A 22,913-nucleotide genomic window follows, 5' to 3' on the forward strand; every position below is an offset into this window, starting at 1 on the left:
GTCTCCTGGAATTAGAGCACTGTAGACCCCTGCAGTTTGAGAATCCAGTGTTCAATATTAACCAATGCCAGAAAATGTTTCAAATGGGCGGGAAATGCCTGTATAATGCCAATTGCTTGAGATAACCAAATGAAAATCATACTGGGATGTCCAAACATTAATTCTTGAGCGTGAACAAGAAATTCTATGGGTTGACTTGACCAGGATTTTAGTCTTCTGCGTCTCGAAACTCACAACAGGTGCATAGACGAGGTCCACTGCTCCTCGATGCGTGCATCTGCGCAAGCAGCGCATGGTTAACATCCCCAGTGTATTATGACGTATATTTTCAATAAATCCTATTAGTTCAAACGGTAGCGAATGCACGCTGGAGAGCAGCAGCAATTTTCTCATGTAGCTTAAATGTCTCAATATCTGGGGTCTCGCGCACTGGATTGTAGTCTCCTCAATGCATGTTTTTGCGCACAGCCAAGCCCAGCAAGCAATTACACCTACTGAAATAATAGAGCTACTGGTAGTAGGTATTGTTATACCAAACTGTTACGGTGAAATAAATTACCGTGTGATTTAAAAAGTACTCTATTATTTTACAATCAATTACAAAAAGCTTACAAAACCGGAAGACATCAGTGTTTGTCTCAGGAATACTACATTGCACCATACTATCACCAAAAAGGCATAGAAGGCCTCATCGGAAAACCAACATCCGTTAGTCTACTGTAAATAAATGTAACTAACTATATATGTGTGTCATTTGAGTCAATGACACACATATATATTGAGGTCAACTGAGCCTGCTCAGCATTTTTATACATGCCACAGGTCATGGTGATGTAAATTGCTTGATTCTATCATGCAGTACACCTGTATGGAACCATCTCCATTTACAATGTATCTCTACTCATTATTTTTCAGGTTTTTCCTTTAATTTGTCACCTCTCTGTATGTAATATAACTACCCCCAAAGGAAATCCAAAAACAAGCGTGAATCCGCAATAGCTGCGACCGCATACGCACATGCATCCATGTGAATGCATCCATGCACACACCCTCACTCAAACACGTGACCGCTTCTTTGGCTCATGACCAACCTTTCCACAAAATCTTGTGCAAATCTGTGAATCCATTCGGGAGTTATGCGCCTTTTTGTGATAGGCCACGCCCATCGTTCAGCTCTACCTTCGGCCATGACCAACCTCCATGTCAAATTTCAGCCTCCTGGGGCGAAAACTGTGGCTGCTACGGGGTGGGACACTTTTGTGGACCAACCGACCAACCAACCGACCGATCAACAGACAGAGATAGAGCTGCCGGTCGCAGCTAATAAAGAGGCTTACTGCAGCCATGAGGGTCAGAGGAGCCATTCTGAAGAGGTGGGCACATAACTAGCATGTGCTGGCCAAAAATTGAGCAGTTGTTGGCCATCAAACCTATTGCAACAAACTACAATGCACAAATGTAGGTCCTCTTAATAATGTCCATCTGACCACCTTTACATGAATTTATGAGTTCATTATTACGGCTATCAGGTGCTCTTGTTGTTATAAATAAAGTTTTTTCAAAATGAACTGTCTTGCTGTCGTAATTAACCCACTTTGACACTTTGCTTCCATGAATAGGGAATGGAAATTAGCATGTGTTATATCAGCATGTTTAATATTTATAACAGATAACATTCAAGCACACCAAAAGACCAGACCAGAACAGAGTTAATCAATTTGAACCTCTAGAAATAAACCAGCTGTCCAGCTATTCCCCAGTACTGTAGGTCCAGAATTGCACGCTGACGTCTTGTTTCTCATTTTAACAAAAATCAAATTAATTTTGGAAAGTATAAGAGCAACTCTGCATTGCCATGGCACACCTGTCAAATAGGAACAGCCTGACCGTGTGGGATAAGGCAATAAAGACACCAATGACCTTTCCGGATTCAAACATTTGGATCGAATTATCAACATTTCCCCAGGAGGACACAGAAGCATCACTGTGCATTAAACAGATGAAATGTGTTGGGCAAAGTAAATTTTAAAGTTCTAATTTTGATAGGGGGAAGATAGAAAGCCATTTGTTTGCATTATTTAGTTACCTGTACATGTAATATTTTTTATTGCAGTATGAATAGTAATAGCTCAATAAGACCTTGAAGCATTAGCACTTGCTAAAGCAGCGTTGTCAAGTAGGCAGTTAATGAAGCAACGGAGGGCTTCCCACAATTTTTAGCCAAACCAAAGAGCTGGTGTAAATTTATTACACAGAGCTGAACAGTTAAAACTGACAAAATAAAATATTGTATGCACATGTTTGCACCACTTACGCGACAGCCAAGCAGCATATGTTAGTAGTAAAGTGATACGGCCATGCATGAATTTTATTGGTTAATTATCTTTTCATTTGTGAGCTCTGATTGGTTGACACAAGACCTTAGGGAGCCATTAGAGGAAAGGTCGTAGGTAGTGTTGCCCAATTGGGATATTTTTTTATGCTACTGTGTTGGGCGGTTTGTCATAATTTGGACTATATTTTGTTATGTTGGGCAGTTTTCTCTTTCAGATAATGATTCACATTCATTGGTGCTGGTGCAGTTTGTTCCTCCTCTGGCTATTCCTCTGGTGTCACTGCCCCTGATGCCTTTCAATTAGTTATTTTAGTGGCCCATACTACATACTGTGTTGTGTCCATACCTCAAAAGTTGGGTATATTGTACAAACAGCTGTGAGATTTTTCTGTTGTATTGATGGGAACAGAAGTGCTTAGTTAATGAATGTAAAGTTACAGTATCAACTTTCATATCACCTCTTGATCTAAGCTCCTATCAACACATCTGCAGGACAAATAGTATATTTATGTATACTCAAGAAAAATAGTGCTAACCTTGTATTTTTGAAAGACTGTATTTTCAAAATAGAGTATGCAAACTCTTATGGAAACTTACACAAACCTGTGATTGGTTTTTCCCTACTCCCTATCCTATATGGCTCCCGTAAGTGACCTGGTCCTGGTTATACTTCTTCAGCCTGAAGAAGCCTACAAACAAAACGCGTCACTGTTAGCAAACATTTTTCTTTATATTTGGTTCTTTGCATAAGGTTGGCTCTTTTTTTTACCACTTCATATTTTTGTAAACTGAAATCAGGTGTGAGTTGCTAGCACCCTGTGGCCTGCATTTTGTGCTGTTTAATTAACAGGTGAGTTTGCTGTGTGGGAGTGCGGGAGGGGGAGCTGTCGTGCTCTAATTGATGACTGATGTCCCACACATGCAAGGGCACGGAATGTTTATTCATATTTCTATGGAGACGTGGGGTTGATTGCAAATGGCAAAGTTGATTGATCAGTGTATTTTCTTTCACTGCTAAGAATGGAAAGAGAAACTGGTTGTATGGATGTGGAGTAAAACGCGCACAATTTTTCTGAATGAGTTTGGTGCAGATTGTAAATAAAAGTCAAATGAATGTACATTTTTGTATTAAAGCGTTAGTGTAACTTTTTGGGAAATTAATTTTCTGGCTATGTTTTGAATGATAAGATTGAAACCAATTTCATCCCTGTCCATCCTGTACAAAAATATTACACAATATCTACGGGCTGCATGCTAACTATGCTACCTCCATGAATGACTGCAGATGGAAGCAACGTTATCTTTGCTGATTAGTGATGGAAGTACACCTTCCAGCATCTCCAAAAGCTGAGTTATTTACACTTGCATAATGGGAGTTCACGAGTAAAAGTACAAACAGCTTGAAGTGCTTGAAGCATGAGTTTGGGGCTGCCAGGTATGCTGTACTATTGGCTGCAGTGGGAGTGGCAGTGGAGCACAAGTTTATAGCCAGTGACACGCATTCCTGGCAACCCCAACGCTTGTATTTCCATCACTTAGCAGAGCTAGTTTTGCTGCCATCTGTAGCCATTCATAGTGGCAGCACAGTTAGCATGCAGCCCATAGATATTGTCCAAGGTTAAGGCAGCCAAAAAGCAAATGTCCCAAAAAGTGGACTGTGCCTTTCGAACAGAGGTTAAAAAGTTTTCTGAATTATTTTGTATTCTGCAAAATCTTGTCAAAATTGGACAACCATGGAGAAGACCCCCACACAGGAGTTAGGCAAAGATCTACAGTACATTTATGGACACAGCATGCTGAAAATGAATCAATATAAATATAACACGCTGATCCTAAGATTAATTTCTCCAAAATGCCTATAATACACATCTTATCTAATGCAATTAGCTGCTTTAATTAATTGTTTTGCTATTACGGATTCATAAGGAGTTTATCATGTATAGTCACGTCCATTCCATTTATAAAACAGTGAACATAAGTTGATCAATAGTGCTTGTGACACACAAAAATTATGAGTCTGAAGAGCATTTTATGAAGACTTCAGAATGGAAATACTAAGTGTCCAGTTTTATATGTCAACTGCTTTTAGGAATCACGTGTAAGATTCAAGAGATGTGAGTTTGAGTTGCAAGTACTTTTTGGCTTGATCGGCATGTATTGACAAATATTAAAAATAGAATCTTTTCTGAAATGTTTTTTGTATATTTATGTAAATATTTAAACTGTTAAATATCACCACTGGTACTTTTATAATGACATTCTGTTATAGTAGGCAAATTTATTTATCTATATAACAGTGTAGTTAAGTTAGACTAGCTAAGAAATAAACATTTCCATTAATGTATACCCAGGCTTCCATGTCTACTTGTGCTCTTTAATTTGTAATATAACCTTTTTTTTGTCTGAGTATTTTTGTATAAGGTCATACATACATGCAACAAAAAGGAATCTTTCTCTCTCCCTTCCTACATCCTTTTATAACATATATGCAAAATCTGTTTAATTCCTTTGGTACTCGTAAGTGGAAAATATTATGCTTGAAGCTAGACATGATCAAGCATGTATCATATTCAGCAAGTTGATGTAATCATGAATGATGATAAGTACACGGTTGAAAAGGAACTACATCATCCATTGCAATGGAAGACACAAATGGAAGACACACCTGCTTGAAGAATGTAGTGGATAGATTTAAATTAGGTTTAAGGTCCCTAAGGTTCCTATAATGGTATGGACCTCGTTTTGTGCAACCAATTTAAGGACTTTAAGTGGACTTACATCTAACTGGCAAGACTGCTTTTTTTATTAAAAACATTTATTTTCCAGATTTTATATCCTTGAATTAATACACCTCAGGACAGGCGAAATTGCTTCCTTCTTCCCTGTGATTGAAAGGGCTGTCCACGTAATTGTCTTGTAAAATAGCACACTCAGTTGCCTGTCTCTCTGTCTCCTACAGTGCTTCATAAAATGTATGGCAAAAATGGCCGTAATAAATTAATGGTTAAAATAAAAGTTAGTCATAAGCATCATGATTCATGTAGCTTCTTCCACGGATATCAGACCATTTAGCATTAAAGGCTGGCTGCTCACCTTGTCTTTACCAGCCCTGTGAGTTACACGCGCACACACACACACACGCACGCATGTGCGCACGCACGCACACGTACACGCACACACACACACCTACCGAGGTGTCCATACTTCTCACCTTCACCTCCAGCGCAGTCACAGTTGGGTAGTTTGTGCGGTCGCTAGATCCTGACACAACGCTGGGCCCCTGTAGGCCTTCACAGTGGACTGCAGTTAATCATTTTCACAGTTAATCACTTTCTCTTCTTTTTAACCTGCATTAACTGTTAAACTCTCTACTTTACCTAAACGTCTCATAACCATTAGGCTCCTTCTTGTCACATGTCATAACAGTTAGTCTCTTTATTTTACTGTTGTACGTCATAACCATTAGGCTCTTTACTGTCATATGTCATAGCCGTTACGCACTTTACAGGACTGTTCCGGAATGCACGCAGCCAAAAGAAAGGAAACAAGGATTGCAATGCCCATATCTGGAGCTCCAAATCTTATCATAAAAAACCATCCTGGGGGCTGAGTGCCTTCATTATCCTTTATCCAATGTCTAACGTCATAGACCTGTGTGTTCAACACATTTTCCATTTTCCTGAGTATACACTAGGACTCCTTTTCAGACCCCTGGACGTTGCCGGACGCCATTTTGTGAACCCCTGCCATACACATGGCTGTAATGTTCACAGTGGACTGCAGTTATGCCCTGTAAAATGTGTGTAACAGAAATGACTGGTCTCTTTCAGTCTCTTACATGATGCCATACTGCATGAACCTAACAAGTATGTTGTCAGTACGTTGTAAGAGTCAGGCAGCAGAGTTTCTTTTTCATTCATGAAACCGTTTTTGCCAAATTTTCTCTGTATTATCAGAAAACAGAAGAGAAAGTCCTTTGAGAACCATGTTTGACGCACAGAAGTGATGTTGCGATAAAACTAAAGAAAAACAGATGAACACATACGGTGTTTCAGAACACCAGACTTCCTTTCTGAATATGCATCCACACAGCATGTAGGCATTATTGCCTGAGATTTTTGGCTACAGCGTTGACGTACAACGACATAAAAAGGGTTTTTTTTTTAGGGTAAGAACAGACGAACACGGAATGAATCATTTGAGTGAAGGTGGCATGGTGGCTTCCTCTGGGAAATGTTGCATTTTAAAAAAATAAAATGTTCATAGGGAACTTTCACTTGAAGAATTCATGTTTATGTAGTTTCAGTTTTAAAATCACAAAACAAAGGAGACTGCAAACTTTGAAAGAGGTGCATCCATCCATTCATTATCTAACCAGCTTTCTCCTGGTCAGGGTAGCAGAGGGGCAGGAGCCTATCCCAGCATGCACTATTCTCTTACTGTATATGAATTTTAAATAGGTCATGGTCTTGTTACTGGTTTGTGTGTGATTAGTCGTGACACCACCAAAGTCTGAAAAAAGATTTTTCTTCCATTTATGTCCCTTTTTGATGTCAAAAATATGTTTCTGAGTGATTGACAAAGTTGACGTCAGGAATGGCTACACCAAACAGGATCTGCCTGAGGTGTAACTCACTGAAATTTGAGTATTTTGTGTGACAAAATGTATTCAGACATCTCTAGAGGGCTTCTCAGAGGCACATAGTGTGTGACATGGAGACATGAGGGGCTAATCTGGTGATCTGTCCCACAGGTGTGGTGGGGCTACGGAAGTGAGTGTCATCAGAGGAGGTACATAGGGAAAATGGGCTGCTAGGAACCACACCATGGGCACTAGGAAACAGTCGATGATCCACTTGCATATCTGAACTCCTGGCCCTTGGACTACACAGCAGATTTTCAGTGTAAAATCAATTCCGTTTGAGCCGAATTAATTGCTGAGTATTTTGCTGTGTATTATTTCATTCCCAAAGGAGTGACAAGCAATTGTGAGTTATAAAACCATACATAACGCCAAATTTCATAAACTGCTTTTGTACATGTGGTTAGCTAGGCAGTCATGTACCTATATTTTTTTACACAATTAAGCATGAAATGTGCATATGCAAACAATGAAACAGAGGTTTGTGGGATGGGATGAACTAGTTAACCACTTTATAGGTAAGTGGACTTGCTTTACACCTGAAAGTAGATTTCACAACAGTGGAAAACAGTTTCTTAATGAAGCTACAAATTAGCTGGAATTTGAATAGGGCCAGGACAAAAACTTCCTTAAAGTCCAATAAGAGGCACTACACTAGAGTTTTCACGTTCAGCTTGTTTTCTTTCAGTTGGCCGTTCCGTTGATAGATTTATCACTCGTTTGGCACACGTCTCCGGAATGGTGGTGCATGTTTTATTAATAAAGTGTATTTGTGACTGCAGGTGGCAGAAACATCAATAAGCCATTTTGCTTATGGCATTGTCAATGAGGAAGCATTGGGCTTCTCTGCTAATTAGACAAGCTTGGTCCCAACACGGAGCCCATTTATCAAAGAGATTGGACATCAAGTAACACACGGCGATGCCTACTGTCGTCAGAGCACCCCCGCCATTCACTCAATGCCATTGATGCCAGCCACTTGAAAACTTACAGAAGCAGTATGGTAAAAAAAAAATGACTTCACTACAGACACAATAATAGTAAAAAAAATGTTTTCTAAATTATGAACAAGAGAAGGTCTTCCTACAGAAGCCCCATTCCCTCTTTTAATGCAGGAATAATTAGGAGCTGTACTACTAACGGCGAGTGGATTGAGATGGTAAAGAAGCCAGCGTCTTAGCGAATGGGAGATACCGTATATTGTTCGAAATCAACAATAAAAACGATCCCTTGTGTACTTCACATATATGAGTCACTCATTCCAGCTATATCATCTTAAAAATGGAAGCGCTCATGGGTATGGGAGATACTGTATATTGTTTGAAATCAGCAATAAAAACGATCCCTTGTGTACTTCACATATATGAGTCACTCGTTCCAGCTACATCATCTTAAAAATGGATGTGCTTCATTTGGAGAAACCATTGGAGACTGATACCAAGCCCTCAAACACTGCCAATGCAGATTGCCATGAATGTCTACTGCACTTCCAACACTACACATGCATGTTAAGGTTTTACCAATTCTACTGTTTTAAATCGGCTGTTTCCAGCATTAGCGTGTGTGTGTGTGAGGGTAGCGAGTGAGTGAATATGCGCAGCACAGATGAATGCAGACGTGAATTTACTGCATACTGAGATTACTGTGGCATGAGAGGAAACGCCGAGGAAAACAAAAGACTAATTTTTCCATAGAGATTAAAATGACATTGCTTGTGTGGACTCCAGCTGTGAACCCTGAGACAGGATGGCGAATAATATAGTTGTGCATGAGGCTGCTTAAAGGATTCAGCAAATGTTCAGCAGATATAGTTAGTGTCCAATTTTAATTTGTTATGGCAGATCTGTTGATACGTAGAGATAGGCTACTCTAGGCTCCAAAATTAGAACAAAGCCATCCTGCAATCCATGTGTCATGGTGCTCTATGTTATCAATTTAATATATTTATATGCCTTTAGAAAAGCTAAGTTTATAGGATTTAACCAAAATCACTGCAAAGTTTGCTTCTCGTTTTTGGAAACACATAAGCTTTTTATTCTAAGGTTATCATTTTTTGAAAGCCTACTTTAAATAGCTTACGTACCACGGAATGCACACAGGAATTTAATGTACTCAATTGTGAATGGATATGCTAATTTAGAAATGCAGAGAAAAAAAATAATTTCATTTTCTTTCTTAAAGTCCCTAAATAACAAATTGCCTGGTGTCCTTTGATATTTCTAACTTTAATTTGTTTGGATATGCAGACACCACTTTACCAAAAACAATAGTTTTCCTGATACTGTTGACCTAAATGTAGCAAACCTTCGAGATTAAATTGGTCTACCAGTTCATTCATCGTCTTTACTCAAGCTTTTTCTGGTAGTGCCTCTCCAGGTACACCTTCATCACCTGCACATGAAGAGCATTTCACACACCAGGATCAAGAAGCACATGCACAGCTTCACAGCACATAGCACCTGTAAAATTGGGGACATTTTACGTAAAAGTAGGCCTGTTCAAGTCCTATATAATCTCTGCATGGTGTGACGAAGACAGGGTTAAAAGTATCTCTGAATCCCTGTTGCGTACCGATTTATGACTCAAGCTTAACAATTATCTGCAGTGTCTTGTATTGATCTATGGTTCTTACCAGGAGTCAGTACCATCCATTCAGAGTGAAATGAGCAGTTATGGTAACTTTGAAACCTTTCAATTGGTTTACAGTTGTCATTTGGAAATATAGCCTTTCAAAAAATAAACGCGCTAGGATTGATCAACATCAGCTGGCACAGGAGAACGGCTATTATCAGTGATTGTCACAATACGTAAACACAACATGGAAGTTATGTATGTGACCAAGACAATGGGGATTAAAACAGAAATAGCTCATTCTCACTCACGTTGTTGTACGCCATAAAAAAAAATACCTCAAAGAGACACACACAAAAAGAAGCGGTCCTCTCATGCCTGCCTCATCCCTTACGAAATACTAGAAGCGACCACCGTGGCTCGGCGCTAGCGCGTGGGCGGGATTATGCGCACGACGCGCTGACAACCCAACGCGCGATTCAGAACCGTGAAAAGGACGCGGCATAGCGCAGCTGTCTACCCCTTTGGGACGCGCTGCGTTTAGCTCCTTCCTCCTTCCATTGTTAATCATATCACGGCGCAATCAACAATTTTCTCTCAGCGCTATCTTTCTGTTGTTCGCGGAGCCGATCCTGCGCCTTGTCAAGAGGAATTATTTTCGCCGGATTAATTGGTCGTCCTCGATTCCTAATCGTACTCCTGTCCACCCACTTAAAATCGTACAAGACATATTTATGTGTACCCCTTTTAGATGCCGTGACATTAATTATGCATGCATTTCAACAGGACAGTGTGTAAAAGCCCCATCTGTAATTTACTTGAAAGTGGATAAAAAAATGAATACCACCCTAAGAGCCTAGAAGAAATTACAGCAGTACCGTTAATGGGGAAGAGTTAATTATAAGAACAGGGCCTCTTCCTGAGTCCATCCTCCTGCCTGTTTCATTATCTAGGTTGCACTGCCACCAAATCAGTTACTCCTGTCCGTTTTTTCAGACATTCAAAGTATTGTTTACGGCCAGATCTGCTTTTTGTGTGCCCATTTTTTTGTTCTCTGAATCCGCAACACCAGCCCATCTGATGTTGGTCAGTCAAGTTTTAAGTAGGATGCACTCTCAAGAGGAGGTGATTCTTAGGGGGTTCAATATTCTAAACATACTGACCTGGGAATGTTGGACCTGCATACCAAAATGCTAGCTTTACATAAAATAGATACAACACTGACCTTTAGTGTCTATTTTTATATGTCTTCTTTAAGGGATCTGGACAATGGGGCAGGGGGGTTTGGGCGGGTGTTGCAGTATTCCTGGAAAAAGAATGTTAGTGTGAAATAAAGATCCACATACATGGATAGTATATTTAAAAAGGGGGCATAAACTGGAGCTGCTGGGTGGCTCATCACGTTTAGGCACTGTTGTACTGCATGGATGGGCCCCAGGGCTTAGCTTCATGTCTGGGCTGTGCCAGGGCTGTTTCTGGATGACAGTCCCAGTGGCATTGCCCAACTGGTGCAAAGAAATGTAACATGCAGCATCTAAATATTACGCACCACATGTAGTATATTTCAATCACTCTTTATGTTCGTACAGTGTATAAATTGTGTTCACACTTGAACAATGTATTATATCTATATCATGATGCCAAACATTTGCTTCAAATTTTAATTTACAAGCAAATTATCTTGTAGAATTTTACCTAACACAGTTTTGCAAGTTAATTTTGGTGATCACTAAACTTGCCAAACCTTTTGTTGCATATTTAATCATTTATGACTAATGACAAACGTTGAATAAATCCAATCCATTATCTGGAAATAGCTGGACAAAGCAGGCATAGAAAAGGAAAGAACTTGAGATGAGCCCATTGTTTTGTGTTTAATGCCTCTCGGAAAATGCGCAGAAGGTTAACTGATTAAGTGGAGTCCAGAGGCAGCTGCTGTTTGCATTTCGAAAGCGTCAACAGGGCACAAGCCCCTTGATAAGGCATGGCCAAAATCTGTGATCCTGATTCAGACAGGAGCACACACCTCCCTGTGGAATAGAGTGGAATTTGCATAATCTCTCCCCATCGATGCAGTTGACTGCTTTGCCGAGATTTTCTCTTGAAGAGTGGATTGTAAACGGACAGCCAGCTGGCTCAAGGAGTTCAGTTGTTGAGAACTTTTTCAGACAAACATATTTTGAATATGGGCAATGTTGATGAACAGATCGGTGGCATGTATAGTAATTGACTTTAGTTTCCATCTAATTCCCAAAGCATTATTAACAATATTAAAAACATAGGCTGCTAAACGTGGTTTATTTCTGGATACTGAACTGTTCCAGCTGGATCGTCATCAGTCATTTGTCTTAATATCTGTGTACTGTGAAAATATTTCAGAAGGTAAATAACACACCGCTAAACCAGCAACAAAAATACACCACTATGACAAAAATATCAAGGGGCATTTCTTTTGAGCTCCATCATAAATTAATCTTTGTAATACAGGCAATTAGCCTAGCAGCGAATTCACAGGTTTTGGAATCATATTACGGTCATGTGTGTGTGTGTGCTGCACGTGGACAAATCGCCATATTTATCTGAGAGACTGTCTTCAATTTAGAGTGTTCCTCCCTGAGTTGAACCTGATCTATGTAGACAGGATACCTCCTCCAACACCCCCAATGAATTGACACAATGAATGAATGAGTCGATTATTTCATCTCGAGAAACCATTGAGGAAGAATCCTAATTTACAATGGTATCGAGTAATGGCCACTGTGCGCGCACATCAGGGCTGGCCCGTGGCATAAACGGTCTATGAGGTTGTTTAGGGTCACAACTGCTGGGGGGGGGGGGGGGGGGGGGGCACACGGCCACGAGGGGGGGCCACATGATCCAATGTTTATCTAAGGTAAATAACGTTATTTTCGCGGTTACGTTATTCATCCCCTATCGCGGAACTAGCAGTATAAATTTTAAACGGAACGGCAACCGAACATTTCATAACAATGCGAAGGAGAGAGGAGGGGAATGAAATCCAGCAGCTAGACTGTGACCTGGCCTAAGCATGGAGCTGAGGTTTCCTGTGATCCCTACAGACTCTGAATCATGGTGCTCTCTTTAGTTCTTTTCTCTCTGATGCTCAGTAAGCCCAGATGTTTGTAGTCCTGAATGACGGGAGCAAGTTTCAGAGAGACATTCTTGTCATATCCTGTTCTAATTGGTTGTCATTAGCAGCCAGCGCTGCAGTTTGAAGGCCTCTCTCCGCACCTGTAACTCAAAGATGTTATTGAAGGGACCCATTAAGTTATCAGTTCGGCAGATAGCTCATTTCGGAATTATGTAATTACAAAAACGGACTATAATTACTTTTAGCCAGAAGTCCTTTGGGAGACAGACCCTTCAAGCATGAAAGGCTGCATGAAGGGTTGTAGCCAGAATGAAAGTAACAATTTTAAGTGGCTTTTCAATCACCAGGTGTTACCAAAAAAAATGTATGGTTGGGGAGAGTGGGGCCAAATGTAACATGTGGCAAAATGTAACACGGACTTCTTAAGTGTATGCATCAAGTTTCCAATAAACAGCGGGAGATTTCAATAGATATTTTGGCAGATATTGCCAAAGTCTGTTTTTGGCTATATGCAAGTGAATTTGTTTTTACCTGAAGTTTGATTTAACAAAAAGGTTCTTAGAAACTTGAACTAGGCATTTTATCCACTTCAGCCATCACAAAGATGCTGAAGTGGATAAAAGACTACTGAAACAAAACAGGTTCATTTTGTTGTTGCCTTAGATAGAGGTGACATTTAGCCCTTTGCCACTCCATTAAATGAGGAACTATCATTTACGTTTCAGAAGACATGCAAGGTCATTGAGACAAGTGATGACCAATGCCACTGACATGGTGTGACATGAAAATGTTCTGAATACATTATCTGCACAATGTGATGCATTTTAATTTGATGACTGCCTCCAACAGTGTGAACCAGGCCAATAGCCAACATTCAAAGGACACTTTCAAAATCCAATTTTTTGCTTGAGACTGAAATGTTTGAGGGGGGACACCCATCATATCTTGGTACTGTAGATTTACACTAAGGTTTAAGATTATAAATGTCATTACCATACAAGATGTTTATGATCATACAAATATATTTTTAATTTAATCACCAAATAATTCACATAATTTAATGACCATATCTATGATCGGTAATTGTTTATATGCTCTGCCTGCAGTGAGATCGGGCACTAGAAAGAGAAATGCACGCGGGAGCAACTTAATCCCTGTTTAATCCCCTTACCTTCCCGCATGTGTTTTGTTTCGTTTGGGTACCCGTGTTTGTGTAACTAGTGCACAATAAAACCTGTGTGCGTCCTAGAACTACAGATTGTGTGGTTTGTGGGGAGAAGGACTGCAGAACTTGTTACAGTACCGTAAGGAAGGTAAGCTCCCATGTGTGTCTCTCGTTCCAGCGCCCCGGTCTCACTGCAGGCAGTACATATAAACAATTACCGATCAATCATAATTGCAAACAGGTGTGGTTGTAGGCCAGCTAAATCACTCCTACTCAGCCTGCAGATGGTGCCCTAACCACACTACCCCTCCACATATTGTACATGCTTGAGTATGAGTAGGAGTCCATAAATTCATGAATTATTTTTTTTTTCTTTAGGGGAAGAGCTCAACATCAATTTTCATTATTATCTTTCAAAATTGATATTAGCTCTTTGTGTCTCCCCCGTACATGAACATGTTTCTGTTTTCACCTGTTTTGTTTCCATCTCTTCTTTCTCTGAACTTTTTGAGAGTACATGAAATAGTCATGTCTGGACAGATAGAAATCACCTGGAAATGAAGAACAAACAGCTCAATCAGACTTAATCAGAATCAAACGAATTGTGTTTTGATAATTGTGTATCCAGGTTAGTGGTGCCAATTCTTCATTAAATCCCTTTAACATTAACACAAAAAAAGAAATAACAAATTGTCAGAAAAAGAAAAATACATGCACAAATTGGTTTAGGCATCACAAAGGCTTGACAAAAAGCCCAATTCAGCCTGCCAATTTATCTAAAAAATGTTTTTTTAAAAACTAAATAAATCCCCAATTTATTTGGGAGCGAAAGACAGATAAAAAAGAATGCAGGATAAGTCCACATACATTTTAACTACTTCAACTATTCTGTACACAGACTTCTCCTTTGTATTAAAACCGATCCCATCTTAATCCCACCGATATTACTAATGTGCACACATTCTGGTTAGATTCATAAAATGTCAACAACTCGGGTCAGTTATTGGGAGTTGACTTGATTGTCGATTGTGCAAACTCTGGCATGGTTGAGACAGTCCGAGCACAGCTTTGTCCGAGACTGTCCTTGCTGGGTTGTAACAGCAACTGACAGTCAGCTTCACAGCAGGCAAACGGTATGAGATCGGTGTACTTTCACAGCGAGAACGCACAGCCGAACGGAACAGAAACCCTACAAATGAGGAACGGCCAAATCCTTTTCATTAACTTGTTTTTCCCTTTCCTTTTTTTTGATGGGCGTGGTGAGCTGCATTGCTTCCACACAGGGCAAGAGGGCTTTCCAGATATGCTTCCCCTGACAACTAATCAGTGTGAATGCTTTTAACCACTGAACAGAAGATGTTAACTCAAAGGCAGTCACCAGTGTCTTTGTAAAAAGAGCCATTAATTATTCATTGAAGCCATGGCTCGCACAGAGTAATTATAAAGCATAACACTTTTTACATTTGATGAAACTGGCCTTTGGCAGTACATTACACAGTGATTGATTTATTTAATCTTCACTATGGAGTAGATACAGTCATACTGATAACCAATACAGGAAACTATACAGTATTCTTATATAGTAAATGCATTTCAATATTTATGGGGAATACAGTTACGTCCTCCCTTGTTCTGTCTTGTGCCTGTCATTTTCCTGGTAGAACACTCTCACTCTCTTGCTCTCGCGCTCTCTCTCTCTCTCTCTCCCTCTCACACACACACAATATATGTGTTTTGTCATTTCATTCAAACTGTTAATTTTTGCAGTGTCCACAAAAACATAGCATAGCACATAAAAAATGGATAAGACAAGCTCTGAGATGAGACAGCTGAGTTTGAATAATCCTCACAAAAAAATTACAGGATTGTAAGGATTACAGGACTGACAGGATTACTGCAAAATCTGTGGATTCCACTTTCCATGCACTCAAGTGACAACTGTAGTTTCAAAAGGCAAACAAGCTTAATCTTCGGCTCAACCAGAAAAACTTTCATTTATGTTTGTTTGTTTGGACTCAGCAGATTGTGATTAAACTGCTGGGGGGCGGGATTTTAATTTCTCACAATTTCTTATTCAGCCGCATGCTCAGCTCCAATGAGAGCTGCAACAAGGTCTTTTCTTCAAAAGGCAACTGATGGTCAAAAATGAAGACAAAAAACAAACAAACAAAAAATGGCTTGAAAAAATAAAATACAATACGTACGAGTACTCAGCTCTCCCTCATAGATGACTCTCCTGAGTACGATATTCCCTCAAACGATGCTGGAGAAGTTTGATTGGAGAAGATTGAAGTTTTAGTCTTGGAAGACCATATTAGAAGTTATCTTCACATGATATTAAAGCGGTGCCTCTGTTCCCGCTTCTACATTTTCATTCACGCGTAGGGCATGAAACAAAGCAACGGGCACGCGAAAACTTTTCAATTAATTAGCACTCCTTCCTTCCGACGACTGAACCTGAAATCTTTGTTCTTGCGTGACTCATTCCATGTCCAAGTCCCAGCCTCTTCCATGTCTAACTGTTGGTTCATAATGAGGTTCGTCTTCAAAAAGATGGTTCAAGCATGGTACTACTTACGCGCTCAAGTTGCAGGCATTAATGAGGAAACAGTCACAAATTTGCAGAGTTAGGCCTATGCCAAGCCAATTATTGGATACTGAAACATAAGATGTGATGACTGACATGGGTTATGCAATCCTGCCCCCCAGAGAATGGTGCCAAACTGAATACAAAATTGTTTCTCGCCCATTTACTGGAAATTCTTTTCATTTTTTCTTGCCTAAAATTTAATTCAGGATTAGGAATACATAGGGTTTGGATTATGTTCAGAAGCTAGCTTTGCTACAGCACTATTGGGTGGGTCTGATTAGTCTGCTCCAGTAATACCCAAACCCACTACTCAACTCAATACAGTTTAGAGAATCTGACATGTAATTAGACACAACGTGTCAGCAAAGACATTATTATGATTAAACAACAATGTATACCTGAATAAACTCCTTACTACGTGACAATGTCACAATAAACACTTAATCACAGCAACTCAAATCCTTAATAAAGCTTTGAATGTTATTCCAAGTCCATGGGGCTAAGTAAGAAAATTCAATTTCCTTAGTTAGGAGCTTTAAAGAGAAGACACTGAGAAGAAATTGAGTAAATTGCAAGAAGATTAATTAAAATACAGAAGACCGTTTCTCTCTTTTAATTAATGGATGTCCATTTATGGCCATAAATATCAAAGTTATATATTTTTGTATTACACAAAATGCTCTCTCTCTCTCTCTCTCAATCACTGTCTTTACCATGAAATTTTATTTTTAACTTGACGTTTGACATTTGAAAAAAAGAGAAGATTTTATTCAAGGCTTAACAGCTGCTGAGTGCCGTTAATTATGTAGTCTTTTGATGACCAAATTGCAAATATATTTAGATTACGCTGACAAGCAGTGATACTGTCTTTGAAAACTGTCTGAACAGACTGTTGATGGCCAAATTAAGCATGAAAGATATTTTATTCCACCTCTTAAAACATTATTTTTTATATCTTACATCTGAGACCTCTTGCCTTTTGTCATTCTGGTGAACCAGAATATTTTTTTTAAGTACATTTTCTTGGACATGATTATTTTCCACCAGTAATTCAAGCCATTGGGTTGAAAGAAGAAAAAAAAAACCTAGCAGATTATACAAAATAACTACAGGGCTACCAAGTGGCTCCGTTTGTAAAGGAATCCGACAGGAGTGCAGGCTGGTCCCAGTAGTCCTGAGTTTGAGCCCTGACTTCAATGACTATAAGTGGCAGAAGTACAAGTAACTCATGCTTGAATGCTTTATCCATTAATTGTAATAAATATTTTAAACCAAAAGTTCTGTTTTTTTCCAGAGTTTTCCAAGTGACAGGTGAATTAAGGGTACTTGTGCCGTACACTCGTGTGTGTGTGTGAGAGAGAGAGAGAGAGAATTACAAATGGTGCAATATGACAAAGTATGTATTACACACAATAATGGAGCAACAATACATGCAAATTAATGCCATTGCAATAGCAGTCACTGAGATTGGTGCATGGCAACATAAAAGGAAATATCAACACAAGCTCTTGTATCATAAAAAATACCTCAATGAAAATATTATATCTCAGTTCTTAAGTATAATACTATGACAGTATGCATGACAACAGAAGTCCTTTTTTGGCAATGGTCCTTTGCTTTGATTGTGTTGCAGTCAATTTAAAAAAAAATCTATACTGGTGTTGATCTAACCTTATTGCATGCAAGTCACTCAGGATGAGAGTAGCTGCGGAATGCTTAAGTGCAAACTGGGGGGGGGGGGGGGGCTGTATTTGTCTAAGAGGGACATCTCTCCCAAAAGCTATAAATAACAGATTGACCTTCATTGAGAGATGCAGTTACCCTCTCTCGTGTTCATCCTGTGAACACACTGTCACATATGGGGTCTTCTATAAAAGTATATTTTTTAAAAACACAGACAGCTGCACTGGGAACTTCCATCATTCTGAAACCATCTGAAATTGACTGCCAGCTGGGATATGACAAATGGCTCATCTGAAATATGTCAATCAAAAAAGGTCAAATGAGTACACACAGCCAAGAAAAACAAGTTAATCTTTTCTGTTCACATTTAATCTAATTCATAAAAGTAAGGGGGGAAAGTCCACGGCTTTGATCTATTGAACAAATATCTTCTGTTAAATTCCATATTCAGCTTACCGTTTCAGAAACCGCACAATTTACAGCTGTCTCAATGGTATAACTGTAAACACGCTATTTTCAAATGTGTCCTAATGGGGGGAAAATGGCTTAAGTTGCTGAACACAAAGAATAGTACACATTGTGGTGAAATTGAATACCTTCCCTGCCCCTCCTCCCCCTCCATATACACCGACAGAGAATTTAAATGTCTCTACATTCAGATGCTTGACATAAATAAAAACAAACATGGTCCATGCCTGCTCTGCCACTCAACAATGTGTTGGAGATGTTTATGTGTTGATTTGTTTTGAGTCTTTCAAGTCAGCCTGGCTATTTGATTGATACCATGCCAGCAGCTAACTGGAGCTACAGATATGACTCATTTCTGTTGCAATTTCCATCTTTTACAGCTACTAATGCACGCATACAATAAGCATTCCTTCCAATAACTGAAACAATGCCCTGCAACACGGGAAACCGTTGTTCCAACCGTCCTTACATTGGCAAACACCACCAGGGCCTCGGTGCAGAAAGTGAGTGGGCGGGGTTCACACGGTGGGCAAGAGATGAACATAATGCTTATGGTGCAGCTTTGATTCTCTGGTTGTCTTCACTCAGATAGAGTGACATGCGGCTGATGACTCATGCCACGGGTGGAGTCGTGGTATTCCACTTTGACCATGTGCGTTTTACACTGATAAGAGTACTTTTTTAATCTTCTGAAAACTCTTAAAAACACCGTCAGTGACAAAATAACACATTTTAAGGCTGAGCATTTTACTTTGTTCATATGGAATATGGGTCTGGGTAGTGGGTAGAGAGCCCTAAGAAGGATGATCATTCCCTACAAACAATAAAATTTTCAAAAAATGCTCTCAAAAACGCATTACATCAGACCTTTACTGGTGTGCATGTGCATCTTATGTTATGCTTGACAAATCTGCCAAACTGCTTTTATTTCATCCCAATCTTATGTATTTTCCACACAAACCTTATTTAGTCATGCAAATGCCAAATTCTTAACGTTACGCACCAAAACAAAATGAAGTACGATTAAGTTGGTTTTGCAATAGGCAAAAAAACAAAAAAAACACAATATGAGTTTTAGTTGTTGTACGGAAGCCACAATTTGATGCTTGGAAGGCAGACGCAACACAAGGATAACAGCCTTTTCTGGGTTCCTTGTCACATTAGAGCGGGTAACACTTCTGCTGTTCTCTCATCTCGCTGAACTGTCCAGCCTCACATTGTTGCGTTTGGTGAATCTGAGTTGGCTGCCCCACGCTGCCTCAGAAAGGGCATCGGAAATGTTGCTCTTTCAGAAGCCAGCGAACGCCGTGAAGATTCTCCCGCTGCTTCAGCAGCCCCCCCCCCCCCCCCCCCCCCCCCCCCAATACTCTTCATGACTGCACACTGGTGACTATCCAGCGTTTCAGGAAATTAACCTTTGCTACAGCGAGAGTGACAGAGAGCAAGCACAGAGTCCATGTATATAGTCACCGGGGAGTCACCATGTGTTAGGTCTTCACCTGAGCCGCCAGTGTCCACATCTCCAAATCAGTTCTTTCTGGCTGACTTCAAGGTCCGGGGGTGGAGGTGGGGTGGGGGGGGGTGACAGTCCCACGGGTCCCCTTTCCCCTGACCATCATGTTCAATTACCGAATCACAGTTGAACATTACACCTGCTTACACCTTGATTTGGAACATAAAAAATTTGGCACATATAGGCGTTGTCCTAAGGGATAAAACAGTAAACTTGTAGCATTTGGAATTGTACATTTAATAAACGTTTAGGGTGACAGTGTAGTATAATGAGTAGGGGACTGGGATTGTAATTCAAAGGTTGTGGGTCCAATACCAGATGGGGTATGCCATTGTACCCTTGAGCGAGGATTACTGAATTGCTCCAGTAAAAAATCTAGCTGTATGGATTGTATATAAAACAAATCTGTCGGACTCCCTCTAGATAAGACAGTCCGTTAAATGCTGGAATTTCAACATAAATTGAATTTGTAACAGTCATAAATGAGAAAAGGAAATTGCATTGTGGGTAGTATCCTCCCCAGCCACTATAACTACCCCCATCCCAACACACACACACACACACACACACACACACACACACACACACACACACACAACTTTGGATCAAAGCAGCAATGATGGGCACCTAATACAAGCTGGGCCACAAAAAGAGGCTCATTTCTGCATTTCACCATCACTGAGCCGTGAGGTCTCGACACAGGAAGGATGATGTATAGCTCACAATATCCTGCCTCCGTCTTTTGGGATCATCAGTCTGCCTGCTGCGACCTCACTTCCTGTAGAGGGAGGCTACTCCCCAAAGCCATCTTTCTTCTGCTATTTTAATGGAAGTAATTTGAAAGTGCATTTAAAAGTAAATCTGTTTTTATTGCCTTCTGAACGGAACTCAAAGATGCTGCCCAGTTAAATCCATGTACTTCGTATAATGCAATCTCTTTACAAATAACAATATATATATATATCTTCATTCACATTCTATGAAGTCAATACAAGCACCGTGTGGACTGTTTCTTTCTTGCCAAATAATTATATTACAGTAATCCATGAATACTGCATAAAATAATTACGTTTCCTTGGGACAAGCAATTTAACAGACGGAAGGGAACAAAGTAAACCTAGTTTAAGTAAAATATTTTTAAAAAACATTCTTCAATAAATGGGTTTTATCAAGACCTTGGTGCCATTTTCAAGTAAATAGAAATAGAAATAGATTCCCTAGAGTCACTCAGATATGGTCACACGCAATCTTGTATTCATGCATATATGAAGAAAAATTTTATTCAAATTCATTTATCTTTCAAATTAGAAGAAAAAGAGGGTGTTACAATTTCTTGTTTTCATCTTCCATTGAAGAGATTAGCCTGAGGCGAATTCAGTAGAAAAAGTGGCAGATGTCACATGCTTGATTTCAGACCAGTTCCAAGAATGCATATGATGTGTGGGTGTGCAATATATGTGTTGTGTCTACATACTGCAGAGAATAACCCGGGTGGAAATTCCAGCTACCAGCCTAAGACGGAATCTAGTTGGAACAAGCTACTACTTCAGCTGGATACCATCTGGACTTTGGTGGTGGTCTGTTGTCTGTACCAAGCTGGCCCACCAGCTGGTCATGGTCTTGCCAGCATGGTTTGTATCTCAACCATCCTGCTGCCAGCTTGACCATCTCCAAACCAGCTTCAAACCAGCTGGACCAGCTTAAAACCAGGCTGGAACCAAACTGGAATTTCCACCAGGGAATCTTTTCAACCCACTCTAGTCATTGACATACTACAACCAGTCAAATACAAATTAGGAGTTTGTATCTTGAGGCTGCATGTCAACCTGGCTGTCTATCCTGATATTTCCCACGTTATAGTGGAATATTTGACAGGCCTTCATTGAGATTGATGGACATTGAGATATTGTCATTGATGGTTTTCTTTTTCCTTTTCTTTGTTGCTGTCATTCCGTCCTGTATTGGCATTAACATGTGAATCACTAAAGAAATCTTTTTTTTTTTTTTTTACAGTTAATCTTGCGTTTTCCATTCTAGTGTCTGGTCTTTCCTTTCAAATTTATTTTTGAAATGTTATATTTAAATGCAATTATATTTAAACAGAAAGAGTCTAAAAGGCCTAGATTTATCATTGGTCCAGATGTAGGCCCTGCCTAAATGTAAGGAGCTTAGTCCCCCCCAACAATTTACTGCAGTGTAGGCCTATATTTTTGATTTTTCGAAAGTTTGCTTTGTTTGTCTTTTTATTTACCTGCTCATGGACTGCAGACGTAAATTATCTCTAAAACTAAAAGGTTTCGGAGCAACTGACTTATAAGTCGTGCACTGTCCCCGTTAAACAAATATATTTTAAAAATATATTTCAATATAACATTATGTTCGTGATAGTAAGCGAGGGAAACGAAAAAGAATCTTACCTGAGTTCAAACCGAATGGGCATTGGTGTGATCGCGGTCAAGCACGCAGAACTTGAGCATTCACAGACTCAAGATTAATTTCTGCACCTGGCCACCATATATCTGAATTTCCATGTATTCGCAAAGCAAATCAAATCAACAGGCCAACAACAAACTAAAACACCGAAGCAAACGTGGAACACTTTGTAATTGTGCGAAAGAATAGTTAAATGACGTCCGTGCGTTGGGGAAATGGCAGGCTACTTAACCAGCGCTAACGCTATGTTGTTGTCTTTCCATAAAACGGAATGCATGAAACATAGCACTTTTTGCTTCGACTATGAGCAACAATTGTATTTTGCTGCCATCTACTGCAAAAGGGGGAAAGCGTCTTGAAAATGTAGGGAGAGCTAGTTCTTTGAGAATTTCGACGGTGTT

Source organism: Anguilla anguilla, chromosome 8, assembly GCF_013347855.1.
Source record: "Anguilla anguilla isolate fAngAng1 chromosome 8, fAngAng1.pri, whole genome shotgun sequence".
NCBI classification, from domain to species: Eukaryota; Metazoa; Chordata; class Actinopteri; order Anguilliformes; family Anguillidae; genus Anguilla; species Anguilla anguilla.